The sequence below is a fragment of the Myodes glareolus genome, chromosome 19, assembly GCF_982192425.1.
Source record: "Myodes glareolus chromosome 19, mMyoGla1.1, whole genome shotgun sequence".
Lineage (NCBI taxonomy): Eukaryota > Metazoa > Chordata > Mammalia > Rodentia > Cricetidae > Myodes > Myodes glareolus.
The window spans coordinates 21049571-21059163 of NC_142044.1; the positions used below are offsets into that span (position 1 = coordinate 21049571).

Below are 9593 nucleotides of genomic sequence, written 5' to 3' on the forward strand. Positions count from 1 at the left end.
CGGTTGTGGGTACTTTTTTGGCCACAAAAAGTCAAGGCTTCTAGCAGGGCCTCCAGTTGCAGGGTGACAAAGCAAGGCAGAGTGAGGGCTTTGGGGAGCCCCAGAGGGCAAACAACGTACACACTCTCACCACCCCACCAGGGTCAACCCATTCAGTTAGAAGTCTGTTAAGACACTTATTTTAGTTTTAGATTGATTTATTTTATGTGATGAAGGTTTTGACGGGAAGTATGCATGTATACCATATACATGTATGCATGTGTACCCTATACATGCCTGGTGCCAGCAGATGTCAGAAGTGGGTGTTGAGTCTGCTGGAACTGGAGTTACAAATGATTGTGAGCCACTATGTGGGTGCTGAGAATTGAACCCCGGTCCTCTAAAAGAGCAAGAAGTGCTCTAAACTGCTGAGCCATTTCTCCAGATCCAAGTTTCTTTTTTTTTTTTTTTCGGTCCTAAATTGTTTATTGGGTATGATTTGTACAAACATTACGTGTATTAGCGGTAACGGTGGAGCTGCAGAGTGTTGCGCCTTCTCCAGGCTGCGCGGCGAGAGCCACCAATAGTGTGGTGGAACTTGTGGCTCTTTCCAAGGCCACGGCTCTTGCGGCCTGCAGATGTCAGCCCACGCATCTCTCTGTGCTTGTGGACCGGTTTGGTGATCCATTGGGTGTCAGGGTTTCTTCTGATAGTTTTATGGAACGGAACAATGAGGATAACTTCAAAAAATTTGTATGTGGAATCTTCGCCAACCCAGTAAGAATTCAGGACTCTCAGAGCCCCACAGTGGCGTCCAGCTCTCTCCTCAGCAACAGACTGAAGGCTTCGGGCAAACTTTAGCTGGTTCACACCATGATGGACAGGCTTGCCATAGGTCGCACCCTTGGGAACCGGGCGTTTGCGGCCACCACGGCGGACACGAATCCTGTATATGACGTAACCTTGCTTGGCCTTGTAGCCCAGCCTCCGCGCTTTGTCGGGCCGGGTAGGGCGGGGAGCCGGGTGCAGCGCGGACAGCTGGCGGTACTGCCAGCAGTGGACCCTCAGAAGGAAGCGCATCACGTCCGACTGCTTCTTCCGCCACAGCTCCTGGATGTACTTGTACGCGCCCATCTTGGCTCACCTGATGGCCGCCGCCAGAGGAAAGGAAGAAGCCTTTCTCCCAGATCCAAGTTTCTTTTTTTAAACATTTTTATTTAATGTGTGTGTGTGTGTGTGTGTGTGTATGTGTGTTCACGAGCACACATGCACATGCAGACACGTCATGGCCAGAGGCCATAGTCAGAGGTCAGCTTGCAGAAGTTGGTTCTCCCTTGCAGCTTGTACAACACGCACTTCCCTCTGAGCTATCTCACTGGCCTGGGAAACCTGTTAGTTTCCAATGGTTGCTACTACGGCTGAACATGTTCGTACTTTGAGCTCTGAAGTCCCACTCCTAGATATAGGGCAGGCCACCGAGACAGGCACGCACACTGACATCAAGATATACGACAGACTGTTCATGGAGGCACTATGCATCATATCATAGATCTATCCAGATGCGCCCCACAAGGGGATGCACAAAGCATGCTTTATTCACGCCATGGCCAAAAGGATAAGCACCAGAAATGTGGATGACTCCCACAAACGCCTTATTAAATCAGTGAAGTCAGGCACAAGGGAACACATGGCAGTCCCATTTGCACGGTACTCAAAATTGGGCAAACACCAGTCTAGGAGGCCAGGACAATAGCTCCCTTAGGGGTTGTTGGAGAAAGAAGGTGCAAGGGCTGGTGGGCTGGTGACGCCTATGCTAATGGGTCACTAGTTACACAATGCGGTGGCCAAGGCTGAATGTCAGGTTGACAACTAGAATCGCCAGAGTCGAAGCCTTGTTCACGCCTATGAGGAGTTTCTAGATGACACTGAGGTGTGTGAGGGGCACCATTCCACGGCCTCGGGTCCTGGATGCAGAGAAAGGAGAAAGTCAGCAGAGTGCCCGTTGTCACCTGATTCCTGACTGTGCACACAATGTGACCTGCTGCCTCATAATCCTGCATTGATGCCTTCCCCACCACGGTAGACTTTCTCTCCAGCTGTGAGCCAACATGAGCCTGTTGTGAGCCTATTCTCCCTTAAGCTGTAGTGAGCCTGTTCTCCCTTAAGCTGAACTGTCAGGTATTAGGCCACGACAGAGAAGTAATGAAGACATTCAGCTTATAAAAATCTGTCAAGCTATACATAGTATTTCCTGAATGTGCAGTCTATAAATTTCCTAAAACCCAGACAGCATGTTTTGTTTACAAAATCCCTCCAGAGCAGGTTCAAGTAGGGTGTCTGTCTCTCCGCTCTACTGGCTGGGTCACAGTCACTGAAAGGGGACACTGCACTAAGGTGGTGCTGCTTGCTTTTGTGTTTTCTCTCTCCAGCCTTCTTTTGATCCTCTTCCTGTGTGCGTGAGATCACATTTCTGAGTTTCCTTGTGGTTGGCTGGGACCCTGTGAGGTGCTCTGGCCAAGAGAGGATGTGTGGGCGTGTACGCAGTGATGTGTGCAGTGATGTGTGCTACGTTCGGCCTGGCCATTAAGAAAGATATCTATGTTTCTCTCCTAGCTTTCTCTTCCTCAGCCTGACCCTTGCCTGCAAAGGACTCAATGGCAGACTCGGGTCCTAGAAGATGGAGTGATTAAGAGTTTTTAGCACAGCACAAAAGCGATGTTCAAAATCCCTGCAGCAGATGACGGGACTCCAAGTCTCCAAACACCTGCGGCGAGCTGAGCTCCGCACTCACTTCCTGCCTCTTCACCCCCACCACCTGGCTTGCTTATCCACACTGAATATCCACACTGTAATTTAAAAGGCACTAAATCTCCGGTGTGATTAAAAAAAAAAAGATGGAGATTTGGGGGCTGACACAGCTATCAGTGCACATAAACCTTACTTAGGTCCTGGGTCCCCCAAGAGGCACTTTCTGTCATAGGAATGGGAATAGAAAGGAACCCTCTTAGGAAGTATTTAGTAGTCTTCCTCTGAGTTTCCGGGGAAGAGAAAGCAATTTCCCAAAATGGAAAAATAAGTAAGAAACCTCTCATTTTTCTTCCCTGAAAGATTTAATAATTAATAAGGAACTGAGTGCAGCTCTGTGACACAGCTGGACCCCCAGAAGCTTCCCCCATGTAAGCAGGCAGCGACAAACTGTCCTTACCCAGCTGTGCCAGTGGCCAGTGGAGGCTTTCAAAGTTTGAGGTTAAGGTTAAGAACCTCCCCATAGCCACACTGTGAAGCGTCAGCTTCTCTACAATGGTACCAATATTTGTCTTCCATTGAATAGCTCTGCTTATCCCCCCCCCCCCAGTTACCAAACTAAGGAGGGATGGGTGAGCTATTTCTTCTGTGTAGCAGGTGCAAATTGTGTCCTTAAGTTCTGGCAGCCATACAATATAAAAATATGGGCCTGTATAATATAGCCCTATAACTCCAACCTACCGCCACTGGATTCAGAGCCACCCAGATAATATAAGATGACTTCATCTCAACAGCATTTAATTACAACTGCAAAGACCTACTTTTCCAAATGAGGTCACACTCTGGTTTTTGGTACATGTAACTTCAGCAGCCCCATTCAACTCACTATTCGGGGTATAGCAGAATCTCAGAGAACAGGTTCATGTGGGGGATAACCTTCCTTTCTTTAACAGAATTCATCTGCTTCCCTCACGTGACCCTTGTATCTGGCAAGTAGCTTTGTTATGTGGTTCTGAGATGGATGGGTCTGCAAAACTTTTGTTTCTGGATAAAAGCTTGAAGCAAGAGCTAAATTACCCAGGATATTGGAGGGGCCTAGGCATAATGCAAGGATGGAGAGAAGAGTCAGTCACAGCAAAGAATTTAGGTTATGAAATCTATTTGTTCCTTCAGTAACTGTACTGGGTGGTTTTGTGTATTAACTTGACACAACTAGGGTCATCAGAGGAAGGAGCCTCCGCTGAGGAAATGCCTCCATGAGGCCCAGCTTTAAGGCATTTTCTCATTTACTGATCAATGGAAGAGGGCCCAGGCCATGGTGAGTGGCGCTATCCCTGGGCTGGTGATCCTGGGTTCTATAAGAAATTGGGTTGAGCAAGTCATGGGAAGCAAGCCGGTAAGCAGTATCCCTTCATGTCCTCTGCATCAGCTCCTGCCTCCAGAATCCTGCCCTGTTTGAGTTCCTGTCCTTGACTGCCTTCAGTGATGAACAGCAATGCTGAAGTGTAAGCCAAATAAACCCTTTCCTTCCCAACTTGTCTTTTGGTCACCGCGTTTTGTCTCAGCAATAGAAACCCTAAGACAAATTGACTCCAGTGTAGTGGTGTATTGATGACAGACTAGACCATGTTTGGGGGAGGACTGTGGAAGGACTTTAGAACTTTGGGCTAGAAAAGCCACTGAGACCCCAGTGGGGTGTTCTGTGGCAACTTGGAAAACCGTTGAGAGCAGGGCAGAGGATGGAGGCCCGGCTTGTGAAATGTCAGAGGGAACTTTAAAGACCATCAGGGCCATTTGTTATTTTAAATTAAGATCCTGTGGTTCTGGTTAACTGGGGCTGAAGAATCAGCTGTGATTAACAAGTTAACACAACCACTTAAGCAAAATTTTGCTTTGCTGGGATACTTGATGCTAGTTGGCTGGAGCTAAAAAATCAGCGGCGATTATCCCTGGGGTGAAATCTTCTGGGATTTATTTCCTGAGAGCACTAAGGAATCGTGTTCCTAAGTCAGTCATGGTTATACCTTACGCTGGCAGCTGGACTTGGTAATGTGTCTCCCAGGCTGCACAGATTTTGAAGGCATAAAGGGGTCACAGAGAGAAGCTGAGGCTTGACACTGAGAGGCCAGGAGAGGCCACTGGTGAAGGTTCAGCCTCAGTAGCAGTGAAAGGCCCAGAAGTGAAGGGGTCATGCAAAGAAGCTGAGGCTTGGGACCATGAGAAGAGTCTATGAGAGGCTATCGGTAAAAGTGCAGCCCAGTAGCAGCAAGGGACCTCAGCATTTGAGACGCCAGTGCCATGGGATGACCACCAAGAGCAGCAGCAGCAGGGGAGTGGAGCCGCCAGAGCCTGGAAGACAAGCTGTGTGTTCTGCAGAGGGTGGAGCCGGAGAGGTGACCCAAGTGCAGGCTTCCAGAGAGTGAGTGGATCCCAGACGTTGGACAGTTAGAGTTTTGTTTTGCTTTGATTTGACTGTGACTGTGCTGATTTTACCCTCTTTAACTCAAGTATTTTACTGGAGGCTGCAGCTGAGAGACTTGAGTTTTAAAAGACTTTGTATCTTTAAAGAGATTGGCTATTTTAAAGACACTGAAATTTTAATGTGTTTGAATTTCTAAAGACTGTGGGGCTTTAAAAGTTATTTAAGATCTTGAGGATGAATAAGAAGGGTTATAGCTTAATAGTGATGTGTCTGTGTGTCAAGCTAACAAGAGGTCAGTTTTACTGGGTGGTTTTGTGTCAACTTCACAGAGCTAGAGTCCCCAGAGAAAGGAGACTCAGTTGAGGAAATGTGTCCTTAAGACACAGTTGTAAGACATTTTCTCATTTAGTGTTCAATGGGGGAGGGCCCAGCCCATGGTGAGTAGTGCCATCCCTGGGCTGGTGGTCCTGGGCTCTATAAGGTGGGCTGAGGAAGCCATGGGGAGCAAGTCACTAAGCAGCTCCCCTCCACGGCCTCTGCATCAGCTCCTGCCTCCAGGTCCCTGCCCTGTTTGAGTTCCTGTCCCGACTTCCTTCAGTGATGACCAGCAACGCTGAAGTATAAGCCAAGTAAACCCTTTCCTCTGCAACTTGTCTTTTCGTTACGGTGTTTCGCCTCAGCAACAGAGATACCTAATAACTCTCCCAGAAAGCAGACACAGGGAAGGCTCTGTTGGAGACATGATAGAGAGCCAGAGAGACACAGTACCTACCTTCAAGTCCAGCTAGCCACTCAGTACCTGATGTTAAATGTCAACTCCCATCATTTCTGTCCCTCCCCTAAATAATCAGCAAACTGTACACACTCCCTGCTAAATTCTTGGTAGCCAAGCCCAAGAGTGGGGATACTGTCTCATTTTCAGGCTAAAATGAAACACAGTCAGTGGCTTTTCCCAGGTCAGATGTGAGGCATAAAAACCTAGTCAGGGCTTGCTGCCTACCCAGCATCCACTTCTTCCTTCTTCCGGCAACAGCACTCTGATGTGCTTTTAGACAATGATCTCTCCTCCTATCATGAGTAGTTGTAATGGGACTGACAGTCAAATGTTTTTTCCTGAATTTAAAGCTAGGAGCAAAATGTCTAATGTGGGAACAAGACCCGAGAGCTGAATTCTAAAGGGAACACAAGAACAGAACCAATGGTGAAATGAACATGGCCCACTGAGAGAGGAGCCCAATGCTTGCCACCTGGATCCCGGGTGCCCTGCCAATATAAGAGTTCTCAGCAGATCTCTGGTCACGAGTTCTTCCAAACCCCTAAAAATAGACTTTTCGGGCTTGCCTTAGCCAGGGTTCTTCTTAAACTGAGAATCTATATGACCACAAAATCTCAATCTCCTCTCCAGGAACAGATCCAAGCACCACCAGGAGAGAACCAGGCCCTGGCTGGGATGTATTACATTCTTAGAGCTGGGTTTCCTGCTTCTTTATCAAGACAAGTACAGCCCAAAGCCAAAGGCTCCCTATGCTAACGGTGATTGTCCTTACTTAACAAGGACCCACTGTGTCTATGCCAGCCCTTGGGAAAAGGCCAGCACACCGAGGAGAAATCAGATTCATCTGGGTCAGGTGAAGGCTTCCAATGAGCCCTGTTATTCTGCCCAAGTGAGCCTGTCCTGTACCTAAAACTCAATTCAGTATTCCGAGGTTTGTGTGGTCCCACGCTATGGCAGGGGTTTCCTCTCCCTACTACGCTGACATCTGCATTGACCCCAGGGGAATTTCTCAAGAGAGCAAACTAAATTTACACCTTAACTCCCACACACTCTTGCTTGCCTGAATTCAGTCTGCACCATCTCCTTTACCCAAACCACCCAAGTCTGAGGTTGATGAATATGTAACTATACACTGTAGACAAGGACTGTTTTATTGTTTTTAAAAGAAACATATTGAGTACATTCTTCCTGTTATTCCAAACTCTTTTTATCTTGCATCAGAGGACTATGACTTTTTACATAAACAACCAAATCTTTGAATGCTCTTAGGAGACCAGGTCCTAGCTCTCTCCTAAGGCAGGCCAAAACCTCTACTCTCAGAATTGAAAAATCACGTGACAAAGCTGGTGATCCAGGTCAGTGGGTAGGGTGCTTTTTCCTAGCCCGTGAAAAACCCCTGAGTTTGACCCCTAGCACGGCATGAACCAGGCAGGGTTGGTACATGTCGATAATCCAAGCATTCAGCAGACAGAAGAGAAGGGTCAAAGTTCAAGGCCATCCTCAGCAACCCAGTGGGACCAAAAATAGAAAATAAAAAAAAATCCCACAAACCACCTGCATTTTATGTGGTGTGCCTTTACTGTTCCATGTAAAAGATTAAGCAAATGGCAAAATGTGTGTGACAAAGAACACACACAATGGGATACCAATGGGGCACACAGGATGGCACCTGATTTTTCCTACAGGTCGCTGTCTCTCCTTGATGAAATCCCTGCAGCAGGACACCGAATGAGAACTGTCTCTCCCTCACCTGGGCCTACAGAGCTTGCCAGTGGAAACCAGTCAGCATGAGCAACCCTCATCCCCATTAAGTCCTAGGAATCCTGCAGTCGGTCTCTCTCTCATTGTTCTCCCATCCCCCCCCACCCCAATCTCAGCACCATAGGTCAAAGCAAGCCTTATCGGAAACTGCACCATAGCTACCAACACAAAATTCGGCCAGTTTGTCTTTCCCTTCTCTCCTAACTTCCTCCACTGAATTCGGTCCCCATCTCCCTTCTCAGCCTTTTCCCAGCCACACCCTGCTGCTTTCTGCCATGTCTAGCAATACAGTCCTCTCGGCTCCAAACTTTCTATTGTGTAGGTTGTACTGTACTTGTTGGTATGGGTGTGTGCACCTGTGCATGCTGTTGCGGACACGTGTGTAGAGGCCAAAGGGGGACATCGGATCTTTCCTCGATTGCACTTCACCTTCACTTTTGGAGAAAGGGTTTCTCACTGACCCCGAGTCAATTCAGGTTAGGTCAATGCGCTTCAAGGATGCACTGATGTCCGTAGCTCCATGTCCGGAACTAGGGTTACAGGCACAGGCTGCTACACCTAACAGTCGAATTTCTGAATTACCTTTGTTGCGACTCTTGTTAGTGCCTCTCCCCAGAACAAACGGCTTCTCTCTACTTTAGCCTACAATTGCCTACCTCAATACCAAGCTCCCCTTCCTAACTAACATTTCCATTCTGGAGGCTTGCTGAATTGTAACCGCCTTTGATTACATAACAAATACGAATTGCACAAGGTGGACCGAGGGAACTGCATCGGCAGAAAGCACATATCCCGGGCTGGAGAAAGCACATATCCCGGGCTGGGGAGACGGCTCAGAGGTTAAGAGCACTGCCTGCTCTTCCAGAGGTCCTGAGTTCAATTCCCAGCAACCACATGGTTCACAACCATCTGTAATGAGGTCTGGTGCCCTCTTCTGGCCTGAAGGCACACATGCAGGCAGAACACTGTATACATAACGAATGAATAAATAAATATTTTTTAAAAAAAAAGAAAGAAAGAAAGCACATATCCCGAAGGCAGACTGTATCCTGCCGGCATCTGCTTCGGTTTCAAGAAAGAACAGCATGAAGTTAGGTTCTTGTCTTTGACACTTAGCTATATGACTTAATCTTTGAGTCTTTCCTTATCTGGGGAAAAAAAAACTTCAAAAATTGATTTACAGAATGAAGGGTGCAGGAAAAAGTCCAATGGAAACATACTACTTTATTAGCCGAGTAAAAAATGAGTTAGGAGGGTAAAAAGCAGGCATGGCTGAACAACGCTGAAAGAGTCACGTGTTATTAAACCAACTCCTAGTGCTAAGTATGGGATGTGTCCTTTTGAGCTGCGGTCAGCGAGGCTCAAGAAGTTTTCAGGACAATACAGGTCCTTGAAATTCCTTTTGGCTGCCCTCCAACTATCCAGAGTTGACAGCATTTGGTATAGGAGATAGAGAAATCAAACTGGATCTGAGCTGGAGGTTTCCTCCTGGGTAGCTAGCTTTCATAGTACCAGAAGATGCAATGTAAGCTGTTGAAAGTGGCCCTCTGCTGAAAACCCTATAAACTACAATACCAACCTACCAGGTAATTTGTGCCCACTAGTGCAATTATGGTACAACTGCCATGCCTGGCACTATAAAACAGAGTTAAAAACTCAGGACTAAAGTCTTAGGCCCTAGAGGAAACTTACTATTATTGTTTAGCTAAACGGACACAGTATCAGGCTGCCTTCTAAATACTTTACAATGAAAGGTAGCAAATAGAGATACTAAGTTACAGTGGAGGGCTGAACTCTCAATTGGACATCCTTATCACTCCCTTTAAAGCTGCTGGAACAACGCAGAAGAACAGGAAGAATCTAAGAGCTGGAAGAGCAGATCAGGGAAGTCATGTGGGTACGGCCCAGCCA

General features: G+C 47.3%; 1 pseudogene; it reads right to left on the reverse strand.

The window, feature by feature from the left end:
• Positions 1-431: 431 nt before the first annotated feature.
• Positions 432-1169, reverse strand: LOC148118907 (large ribosomal subunit protein eL15 pseudogene; annotated as a pseudogene).
• Positions 1170-9593: the final 8424 nt, after the last annotated feature.